Source organism: Lycorma delicatula, chromosome 1 (assembly GCF_047948215.1).
Source record: "Lycorma delicatula isolate Av1 chromosome 1, ASM4794821v1, whole genome shotgun sequence".
In the NCBI taxonomy this organism is placed as follows: domain Eukaryota; kingdom Metazoa; phylum Arthropoda; class Insecta; order Hemiptera; family Fulgoridae; genus Lycorma; species Lycorma delicatula.
The window spans coordinates 71441379-71454495 of NC_134455.1; the positions used below are offsets into that span (position 1 = coordinate 71441379).

Genomic DNA, 13117 nt, shown 5'->3' on the forward strand with positions numbered 1-13117 from the left:
CGTAAAAGGAAGGCGCACAGCAGTCCAATGATGGTGCGCGCAGCGCACGAACGATTCATTCGTTTCAACGATTTATCTAAAATTATATTTGTGTTTTGGAGATAAAAAAGAGAAACACTGATGTTAGAACTGTGTTAAAAAATTACAAATCAAGAAATAGCTAAAAAAGTTCACGATTTTGAAGCTTTTCAACGTAAAATTTTTTGTTGTTAATATGCTAAAGTCATGAACCTTATTTAGTTACAATTGGAAAAAACATTTAACAAAATAATGAGTAACGAAACAAGCCATGTAACATTTTTCCGGCTTTTTTCCTAGTGCTTTAATAATAAATTAACTTTAGTAGAATATTTGTATAAAAATCAATAATTTATTTGAAAATATTTAAGTCATATTTGCCTATAATAAATAAATAAGCTAACATAGTAATAGTTTATAATCATGTCTTACACAGTTTTCTCTATGAAATAAAAAAATAACCAAAACCAAAAATAATAATAATAAAATAAGTAGTGTAATAAAATTATAATAATTATAAATTCTAATTTATATTAGAATTTATTATATTATTATTATAATAAAAATAATAATTATAAATAATAAAAAAATAAATAAATTCCTAATATCATTGGTTTAAAGATTACCATACTGTTATTTTTCAATGGTTAAGAGAAAACCAGTATGATTGTGATTGTCATGTCTGATTCTTCAAAACGACCATCTGCAATAACTTTTAATTATACTTTTATGATTATTAGCACTAAAATAAATATTTGATACGCGTAGCATATAATACATTTGTACTTGAGCAAAATTAAACTTTATAATTAGAAAAATAAATAAACTTTTATGTAAAATATAAATAACCTAATATTGGTATTATATATTTAATTTCTAATCCTAATTCTTTTGTTTAATTTACTTATAAAAATAATATTTTTGTTGTAGTTTTTAATTTTTAAGTTCGGAAAATAATTTAGACATCAATGAAATCGGTTCAGAAATTTCCTTTTTTAATTTGTCCATCGAAATGTCTGTATAAACTTTAAAAAGTTTATATTTTTCAGTTCTTCTTTACGAACAATCAACATCAATATCCCCTCCCTTTAAATATATTTTCCAAATTTTTGAAATGTTTGACTTTGGAAAGAAATGATATACATACCGGTAAGCCTTATTCATTTTCTCTTTTAAATTACAGTATATTAGCAAAATAGAGTGTAATTCCTACAACTCCAGTATTCAAGGGAATGAAAACAAAAATTCGAGTTATGGAAAATTCGAGTTAGAGAAACATACATGTTACGAATTGTTACCCGTTGTAAATTCACTCACGTAAAATTTATGGCACGGTTTAAGAAAATATTGCATTTTTTTCATATACAGTCTTATTATATCACAGCAATATTATTACATGACCTCATTCAGCATTATAAATACAGTACACAGTATGTACTATTGGTTAGTACGTATATATCGTATGTATGTAATTAATAAGTTAAACTTACCTGAAAAGTATTCTATTACTGCGGAAGACACTAAACAAAATTTAGGCTAATAAAAACACGCAAAAATATTGTAAATTAATCACATTTTTTCTCATTGAATATCAGTTAATTGCACAAAAATCGTTAATGAATTAAAAATACAAAAGGCTATACTTATAAATACAAAAAATATAACAATGTTGTACTATGTAAAACGCAGCTTGGTTTTAAATTCAAAGATTTTGTTTTTAAAGTTTTTCATATAAAATAAAAATAATATTAAAAATAAAAATAAAATAAAAAGTGAAGAATAATTGGCTCTTTCTTTCAAAAATTGAATTCAATTAAAATCGATTAAATTTTTTTTTTTATATTTGTCTGACATTTCTCTCTGATGCAGTGTAGTCAACCAATTTTCTATATCTCCCACCGCGGAAAAACTGATTCTTGTACATCATCTTTTGACTCAACGAATCATCAAACAGATTCAACGTTATCTGTAACTTCCATTAAAGTTGGTGGCGGTACGCAGGGTAGTTCAACATTGTCGTTATCCGAATCAGTCTCTATGGTTTCATTCTTGTTTGCCTTAATATCTTCGTCAGTCGGGTATTCGGTTACTAACAAGTCTTCGTCTATAGAAACATAATCCCGAAAAGTTACGTCGCTGGGTACTTGCAAAACATCGGTAACTAACTGCCATTCATCACCATTGATGACTGCCAGTCACGTTATTCCGAGATATTTTAAATTCTCATAGACAATGAAGAAGATTAATTTCCGGTTTTTGCTTCTTTTAAACCATCTTCTACATTTTCATTATAATCCTTTTCCTGTACATTTGCTTAAAATGTAGTGTAATGTCCTGATCCATTGGTTGGAGTTTAGAGATAACATTTGGTATAAAGAAAAGCATTTTATCGATAACAATTCCTGAGGAAACGATTTTGGATATGGTGGGGATTTTGGAATTGTCAATAAATAGAACAATCTTTTTATTTTTCGAATAATAATAATGAAACCATTTGAATAATAATTTTTCGAAGATTTCGTTAGAAATCCACGCTTTTGTATTGGGATCGTACTGAAAAGGCAAAGATTTAACGTTAGGAAAACAACGTGGTTTTTTCGATAAACCAATTAAGAGAAGTTTCTATTATTCTGTCCCCTAAATGTTCAAACTTAAAAAGAACTGTGACGCAACCTTTACTTCGTTTCCCACCATGGAATTTATCACTTGTAAAATTTAAATTTTGTCTGGTAAACATTTGTAAAGCAGTCCAGTTTTGCCAGCGTTAAAAATTCGTTGTATATCCTCATAATTTCTTTTAGCATACTGTTTATCCACGTATTGCAAACTTCTTCAGTTGCACTGGAATTTTCACCACAAATATTTTAAAAAATTATTCCATTCCTATCTCTAAACTTATTAAGCCAACCCACATTAACTTTGATATTCGTACAATTCAACTGTATCGCAAAGTACTCGGCTTTTTCACGTAAAATTTGTCCACTGATAGGTAAATCTTGATCGCAACTGTTATTAAACCACTTCTAAAACGCTTTTTTTGCATTGGATACATGAAAGACTTTACTCTTTTGATAATGCATGAGTTACGAAGGCTACGATCTTTCAAAATGTTTTCACGGTTTTTGTAAATCGTTGTAAGCGTGTTGCATGGTATACCGAATTCCGACGCGGTCACGTTTTTCTTCTTTTTTTCCTCGTCTACTTCCATTATAGGCCTTACATTATCAACTAATGGCAATGCTTTTAAATTTCTTTTAGACGTTTTAAAAATAGAACAGAAAAAACAGAATAAAAACTAATTCTAATTGTATAAAAACTAAACACATAAAAATCGTTGTAAATAAGAACACCCTTGTTTACTGTTGTAAACATACACGAAAACTATGCATACGAGCTGAGACAGTTAAAAGACTCAGTGACCGATACTCCATACGACGCGTGATGTATACAATAAGTTTTTGCTTTCCTCTTTGCTGTTTGTTGATTCATCCTTTTTTGTTATTGCATAGTACAGGAAGTGAATCATACTTGTTTCATATATCTGAACTGAAAATAAGATGGCTATTATAGATCGAATGTTAAACTTTGGATTTTTTTTTGTAATAAACTAATAAAATTTTTTACTTCGACATATAAAGGTTTTGTTAGAGTTAAAGGAATTATATTTCCGTATAACGTAATACAATACGGCCGAGAATTAGAATAAATTTCGAGTTGTAGATATTCGAATAACAGGAATTTGACTGTACTTCTAGAATACTATTTCTGGGAAGTCTAAAACTGAGCTTTATTCTTAAAAGTAAATAAATATTTCGTTTATAAGTTCAAAGACTTTAGATATTTAAAAAATTCACATAAAAAATTGATATTAAAGAGATTTATTTTAGTTTATTAAATTTACTACCAGGGAAATATAAGTTATTAAATAAGCCAGGGTGGGAAAACTCGTCTGTAGGACGGAAATTTTAATAATAATACGAGGATCATTCAATAATTAAAACCACAAATTGTTCTGCAGTTGAACATTTATTTAATCAATGTGACATTTTTTGACTTTTCAACATGATCTCCAGCAATATTAATAACACTCATGTCCCAGATCTGAATTAGCTTATTTATGCCTACTGCAAAGACATCTTTGACTTGATGTCGCAGCCAATTTAGCACATTTTCTTTGATATTGTCACTGCCATTAAATTTCATTCCAAGTAGAGTGGATCATACTACTTCTTGAGTGGTTCAAACAAGTAAAAATCCGATTCAGCCTTGTCAGAATTGTACGGAGAGGGATGAAGTAGTACTTCCCGATGGTTTCTTGAGTTATCTCAGCTATGTGAGGACAAATCTTATAGTGTAGCAGTATGATTTCTTGGCGCTGAGATTCAGAGAATTTTTTCAGCAGGGTATTTGAGCTTTTCGGTGATAATATTATGAACTGTGCTGACACTTACTTTAGTTATTCAGCTATAATCTGTCGGTCTTCTTGGATGAGAAAGTTGAAACTTCAACTGGACGTCTAGAACGGTGCTTGTCAGTTACTGAAATTCAAACTACCCACATTTAAAAATTTCTGCGGTTAATAAAACTTTCTCTTTATTTTCTGTCATATGAGAGTAAATTTTAACCGTTTTTTAACGTTGGGAAAGCAAAAAAAAAAAACCATCACTGCACGTTGTTTAACTTATTTGCAAGCTTCAAGAGGACTCGTCATCGTAAAGTGAAATTTAGAGGTTATAAGCAATACAATTTTACTCAAACAGCTGATGTAAAGTCAACTCAGGGTTACCAACTTACGTACCGTTCTTACAACCTGTTTACCCTCCACAGTCATTGTGTCATTAATTATTGAACGACCTCCGTTATAATAAAATTATAAAATAAAATTATATTTGGATCCTTTTACTAAGCGATTTTGTATAGAACAGTGGTGACATATTGGCAAATAAAAAAATGTATATATACTATATATTATTTTTCTTTTAAAAAATAATTAAGGTATATAAAAATATATATTCGAAATAAAACTTCATCTTTACAATTAATATTTTATAAATGAGGTAAATATTAAAAATTAAAAAAAAAACACGATTGTTGAAAAACATTGCTCTTTTTTCTGGTTTGGTTCCATCATGATTTTGTATTATACTAGGAAATACCCCGTTTGAACTTTGAAAATAGGAAGATTGGTTTCGAAAATATAACATTTCCTAATATCCGTGAACTACTCGATTAAAAGTGTACCTGATGCGTGCAAAAGTTAGCTTTTAACCTACTAAGAAATACACTGTTTGGTTCTTCCTAAAACAGCACGTCAGGAGCACCCATTTGTTACCAGTTCATAGTGACTTTTGGTCAAGCCTCACACGACATGCTCACATCACCTGACCAGTCCAGCCTCACTCGCAATCCCCAAGGGAAGCCTATTATTATTAAACAGATTTTTTTTAAATTTAATATTATTTTACTTAACGTAAATGCAATTCTATTATTTTTGTAATATTATTCATTCGATTGATTCGAATCATTTAGTTCTAATCCAGCTCACAAAGTGATAGAGGCTGACAGTTCACAATTCACAAATTCAATTCATTAATATTTGTGCTTCAATCGGGATGTCTCGGTTGATTGCTTATGACAATCCCGGAAACGTAAGGATTCCAACGTTGGGTCATTCTTATAAATCCGTTTGATGATTTGAGCTGCTACAGTGGAACAAACGTACATCTATGCACCCTAAATACATTACACTCCGTTTTGGGCAGCCGTGTAAAAATACAATATTTGATAAACGTTTGCTCTGTTATACATTTTTCAATTACTTTCACTTCTGTTGTCTGCTAATATTTTATGAATAATAAACTCACCAGCATCTAAAAATAGTAATGTTCATTTTATAGTGAATTTTGAATTTCTTCCTTATTCTTAAATATGCTTTATATGTATAAATCAAGTTTATACACATTTAATTTGGGCAGAATTATTATATCTCAAAAAAAGATAATTTCTAAACTTAAAATTTATTCTTTTGCTGAAGATATTTCACTAATAATAGAAAATTAATAATTATTAACTTAAGATACTTCTGCTCTAAGCAAACGATTAATAATCAAGTTTTTTTAAATTTGGCTTGTTTTTGGATTTTGGTTACAAATCGTTTTCGTGGAATTAATTACTTACTTGTATTATTTAAATTATTCAAAAATATAGTCTTAATTTTCCAGCAATCTCCTTCTCAGTAAAGGCAAATATAGATTACATTGTTTCTTGAATGAAGGGTTACATTTTTGTTTACATTTTACCAGTCTTTCTTATGGCTATGAAGGGTAAAAAATAAATGAGTAAGATGAAGTAGCAGTTCCTTTCTCTGAAAATATTGATTTTGTTACGTACAGGCAATTTCTAACGTAAACAGAATCTATTACGTGTACCTAGTAAATATCACCAGCTTTTTTGCTTTTGTTGAGTTCGGATAATGATATGTAATTTTATATTATGTTTAATGGAAAAAGTAACGAAAAGCCACTACAATATTAACTTTACCTAGTAAGCCAGGCATGAGATATTTCTTATTTTGAGAATAGCTTTATCAATTCTGGAAAAAAGTTGTGTTTTAGGTTGATCTCAAAGTCTTTTTTTTAGGTTGATTTTTAATCATACTGTTATAATATCTTACATATTTATTCCAAAAACCGCTTTTTCAGTAGGACATCGGTTTTAGAAATTTATTTAATTTTAACCTAATATAGTAGTTTTCATTCCATATATGACAATTAAAAAAAATTCCAAAAAATAAAACAATTATTTCATTACCTTATTGAAGGTAATGGAACGTTTATTGAAATCTTTTGAATCTAATGAATCAAAATAAATTTTAATGTTAAAACTATTCAGAATTAATTCATTATAAAGAATTAATAATTAGACTGTTTTCACTGTTGAAAGGAGGTATTTAATTTTCGTAGTTTGCTGAAAAAGTTTTTATGCTCGTTAAAATATTTTTTAACCAAAACCATTTGTTAAATCTGTAACCCATAGAAAGATACACTAAGATGATTATACTATTTAAAAAAGAAGTTTGTATAGGATAAAAAAAATTAAAAATTAGTATATGTTACTAATTATTATACTCGATAGATAATCTTGACATTGCCATCACCTGCCGTTGTCATTATTTTTGTCTTCTTGATATTAAGATACAGACCTAATTTTTCGCTTTTGTCTTTGATTCTCTGAATTAATTTTTTCAGGTAACTTTTGTCTCAGCTAATAAAGTTGTTTCATCTGCATACCGAAAATTATTGATGTTCCTGCTGCTTAATATTACTTCAACATCCGACTCATTAGTTGTGCATTTCTCATAATTATTTCTGCATAAAAATTGAAAAGGGAACGCGAAAGGATGCAACCATGAACCAAAAGGCGAAAAGATACAATTTGAAACCAATCGATGTCCCCAGCGGATGATCTTATCACGGTTTCTTGATCCATTTAAAGCGAGTTGATTATGTAAATCATATGAGGTTGCATGCCTAATTTATTTAGGGCTTCCCACACTTTTTCATGTTGGACGTAGTAAAAGATTTGCTGTAATCTAAAATGCAGATTTTCAGCTCCATCTGGTTGGTATTCATGACAATTTTCCATAATCAAGAGCAGATTTGGAATGTTACACGATATTGGCACCAAATTATATCTACATAATATCAATTATAAGTATTTTTGGCTTTTCGATCTAAGATCAATTCTAAATTTATTTATTACTTTTTGTCGTCTAGAAAATTACTTCCAATTTAGTAGCACTAAGATTTTCCATATTAGGTTTATTGTACGATTTTATATTATTATAGTAAAGAAATTTTAATTATGAAATATTATTTAATATATAACTAAAAATTATTTATTATATCTTAAAATTAAAATGTATGGTTTCAAAAATATGTGCTTAAGTCCGTACTGCATGGCAAGATTGTTTTTATTTTTTCATTAAAGTTGTCCATATAATTTTAATTTGAATTATATTACATAAAAGTTAATAAATTCTAAAATAGAAAACAGTATATAAAGGCAAAAGTAACCTGAAAAATTATAAATTTATTTTTTTATTGATAAAGAAAATGAGAAAAGTTTAAAACACCTAAACAAAAAATGTTTGATGGAAAAAAAAGAGTAGTTACAACAGAAATAAAAGTATTGATGGGATAAGAGAATGAATGAAATGGAGAAGTCATGACAGATGATAGAAGTTAAGGTTATAAGGTGTTCAGAGGTAGAGATTCTGATAAAGGTGTGAGAAGTGTAAAAGAGTATCAGTAACTGTTTGGAAGAAAAAGATCAGAACGATTGAGGTCAAAGAATGATTCAAGATAAAATAAATAGTTGATAGATGCTATTCTTAATTACAAAAATGGAACAACAAAAAAATCGTACAAACAAAATTAAGCAAATTAAAAAATATCTAATCAAGGTTTTTATCCAAAATTATAAAAGTAAAAAGTGTAAGATTTTTTTTTTTTTTGTTAAGTATTTCAAATATGAAAATTAGTTAAGTCAAAAATTTAATTAGGAGTTCTATTATAATTTTAAAATAATTTAAGATTTCATTCAGCAATAATAAATAAAAGCAACACACCACGTTAGGGGTTAAAAATTAAAATAATTTATTTTTAAATTCAGTATTTTTAGACACTTAAGAAATATATAGAAATTACTGAAACATAAAAGAAAATCATTATGTTAATAAAAGTATTCGAACATCAAAACATTATGCTCCTTAAAGCTACAATAAAGGAATATTTTAGAAAAAGTATATGTAAATTGTAATCGTTCAAACAAAAAAATGTTTGATTGAAATTGGTAATGTACTTTTTTGATTGATAAATTGAGATAATTTGTAAATTATGAGTTTCCAAAATTCATTTACCGTTATTACAATCATAATGGTAATATGTTGAACTAAAAGTTATAAGATTTTGGAGAGCTGGATGAAAATAAGTTCACAAGAAAAGCCATTATAGGTTGCCAGTTATATGTATTTTATTATTTCAGTAATAATTAATGAAAATACTAGAAATTTCAGATAAGACTTACGGACGCTATGTAAAAAAGAACAACTTCTTACGAAAATTTAAACAAAAATAGGCCCTAACAAACAAACAAAGAAAATGTTGACATTTTTTTTTCTTGTTAACCCTCCAGGAATCACCGTCTGGTATTACTTCAGAGGATGAATGAGGATGATATGTATGAATGTAAGTGAAGTGTAGTCTTGTACAGTCTCTGGTCGACCACTCCTGAGATTTGTGGGTAAGTGAAACCCAACCATCAACCAACACCGGTATCCACGATGTAGTATTCAAATCCGTATAAAAGTAACTGCATTCACTAAATTTGAACGTTGGAACTCTCGACTTAGAAAACAGCTGATTTGCGACAACGCGTTCACCTCTAGACCAACCGAATGGGTAATCTTGGATGGTTTAGATAAATCTAAGATCCCAGAACTAGAGATATAAAATATACAGGCATAGTAATGAAAAATATATTCAGAAATAAGGTTCAGAATTATGAAGAGATCGAAAAAGAAAACAGAGTGTAGTAATAAGTGGAATAAGTAAAATAGGTGTAGATCATGTGAAGAGTTTCTGTCACCATATGTGCCTGTTTCTCTGTGATAATCTACTCTCATGGCCATATAAATCTATATGAGTGTATCAGTTGTAGAAATTTTGTACTTTATTTAAATCATCTATTGCTAATATATACTTACGGTATTCTGCACACTTGTTTTATAAATCTTTGTCTTCAACTTCACACTATTGATTCGAGTGTTATTTTCTGTTATTCCAACATTGTCATTCTAAAATTCGTAACTGACGTGTTTTTGAAGTACCTCCATTCTCAAAACTACTTTAAACAATGAGTCTTCCTGAAGTGGGATCGTCGGATAAATAGGGATGTTAAGCTCCTTCCACTCCCCATTTCTACTGTTACGGCCAATTCTCCTTTTACCTTCCCGCTCCAAGCAGAAGAGGTCACGGCAGAAGGAATGGTGAGTTGGAGGAGCTTATTATCGCTATTTATCCGACGATCCCAACTCAGGAAGACTCCTGTAGAAGAAAAAAGAAAGAAAAATGAAGATCGACCCGCTACGACGGACAGAACCCGGCCCGACCTGAATCCATCCGAGATGCGGTGATGAAGACAATCCGAATGAAGAAAGTCTTCTAACTTTGTTTCACCAACCAATCAACCTCCGTTCCTAAATCTTAAAATTATGTCTTTTTTATGACATGTTCTACTGGTCAAAATAAAGAAAAAATAACGTATAAACATAGGTCTGGAAACGATTCGTTTTTGAGTTACGGCTAGCGAAAGATTTCTCCTAGATCTCACCTCTTCTAATAAAACGAAAGCCTACTGTAATTTTTGGGAGGCAAATTAAGAAGTAAGGTTGGTAGTTTCTTATGTAATTTGAGCAGCAAAATCGAATAAAACAGGTTCCAGAAATATATGTGCAGTAGTTTTTAAGATATCTGACAAGATATAAAATTCGGGGTCGAAAAACAAGTTTTGTTTTTGTTTATAATACAATAACTTTGTTAAATAACTATAAATGTGAAAGATATAACAACAGTACTTCATAGAGAATTTAATTCCGAGAAAATTATTGTAAATACCCCGATAAAAGTAAATAAGAACTGTTAAATATCAGATTTTTATTGAGGCAAAACAGAGGAAAATTAGACAGAAAATCGTTTTTCATTTTTTTATTTATTTTTCTTACTCATACTGCAGCAAAACAAAAAAAATGTACATGAAATGATAAATGGTAACGGAATAACAAACGTCCGTTACAGTAATTGTTTGAAATTCCCTCATTCACAATGTACATATCACTCTGACCGACGTAAAATATTTTCCGTGGCTTTCCGTATCATCTCCGGATCGTTTCGCATAAATTCAATAGCATTATGTATTTTAATGAGTAATTCTTCTTTAATAATAACTTTTTGTTGGTATACTATCGTTTTCATATGAAGTAGTATACGTAGTAAGGCGGTAAATGAAGTAATCTAACGCCGTTAAATTAGGTGAACCAATCGTATAGGTTGGTGGACCAATTGATTGGCCAACAGTAAAAATTATAAAACGAAATTTTTACTCCAGTATATTCATCTATAACAATTTGTTTATTTATGGCGATAAAGTGTTATTAATTTTGTCATTATTCCAAAAAAATGTATACAGATATTTAAATAAATGAAAAATTCATATAAATTTATTATTAAAATTCGTATAAACACGCATAAACAAGTAAGCGTAAGAGAACATTTATGCAAATTAAATTACAATAATTTAGTGGTAATTTTAAGTTTGTGCAGCCCTTTTTTTTTGTAAATATACTTCCTCTTCATTGCAGTGTGCTAGCAGTAATATTCTGCTATCTGAATCTGTCCTCATTCATTTAAGCCTATCTTCATTTGGCCACTTACAAATTTGATGATAATGCAGTACAAGTAGCTTGTGCGGTTTCAAACAACCAGACCACAGGGCGGACTAACATTGCAATTCCACCGTCTTTCCTGAATTTCACTGTATAAAATAATTTAGCAAATTTACTCTACCGTATACCGTACTGTAAACTCCACTAATTCATAGCTTTAATTACGTCCATTTATTTAAAAATTTACGACTAACCAAAAACCCAATGCAATTAAGGTTACAAGTATTATAATTGCATTTAATAAAGAAGCTTAAATAGGTTAACTTATCTCTGAAATACTTCTGTAAGAAATTATTATGTCTTTTAGTTTTTAGCATAATTAAATTTACTTTACAACTTTAAATTTACTTACAAATTTTTTGTGCTTTTTTAAAACAACTTTAAATACGGCTTACAAATGCAAAACTCTAATTTATTTCTCCTCAACATGTTTATTAACATTTATTGATGTAAATTAAATAATTTTGGCAATCTTGATCTGCCATATTGTATATAGAAAGACATATCTTCTTAGCAATCTTAAGTGATTTACATGCTAAAACCTGGGTAATTCAATAATTAAAAAGAGAAATGGCCACAGCAAAAAACTATTCAATAGAATTAGTTGAAATGTTTTGATGTTAAATTTGGCACTCGCGGCATAGAAAATATTATTATAAAGGAATAAAGTATATATTTTTAAATATTACGTATTATATAAAGGGATATTATTATAAGCACTTTTTTTATTTCAAAATGTCGGCTCCAATTGAAACGTGCATCGTGGAAGTATAGCTTGCTGCGAAAAGGTTTTTTATTTTCTGAAGATGTAAAACGGGCCGAAATTCACTCTCAGATATTTAAAAGTACGGAAAAATGTATATTAACCTTAGAAATATTTTTAAGTGCATCGAGCAGTTTAAATAGGGGAAAACAAGTATCACCAATTTTTTGTAGTGGAAGATCAATGAAAGTTTGAATTACTTCAAATGGTATTTGTCCCAAGACGGTCAACTCAAAATCGTAAACATAATCCAATTCACATTTGTGCGGAACATAATAGAGTTTTTTTTAGAGGAAGATAATGCTTTTTTAGATAGTATAATAACTTGTAATGAAACTTGGGTTAGCCATTTTGCACCGGAATCCAAAAGGCAGCGAATGGAATGGAAATTCTACATCCACGAAAAAACACAAAATTACAAATCAGCTGGTAAAGTGATGCTAACAGTGTTTTGGTACTACTCGTACAAAGACCCAATTTCTGCGTTTATTTGGAAGAACAAAGTAGAAACAACAGTGAATATTAAGCTTACAGGCCAGAAAAAAATATGAGAAAAAAATAAACAGGAAAATTCCGGGTTCTCTTTCAAAAGTTGTAGTTTTTCTGTATGATATCACATCTGCTCCTATACCGCTCAAAAGATACTGGAAGCTATTTAAAACTCTGGTTGGAAGGAATTATCAAATTCACTTTATAATCCTTATCTCACACCATAAATTTTTGTGTTTTTTTTTTGTACTCTGAAAGAATTTTCACGTGGCACCGATTTCGCCAGAAATGAGAGGATTTGAATGGCTCAAGTGCTATCTAACTTAGAATAGTCTTGGCTAATG

The 13117-nt window shown here is 29.3% G+C and overlaps 1 protein-coding gene across 1 annotated transcript in view; it reads left to right on the top strand.

The window, feature by feature from the left end:
* LOC142319316 (suppressor of lurcher protein 1-like) overlaps nucleotides 1–13117 on the top strand; it is a 1297987-nt gene that overhangs the window by 301 nt on the left and 1284569 nt on the right. The window lies entirely within an intron of this gene.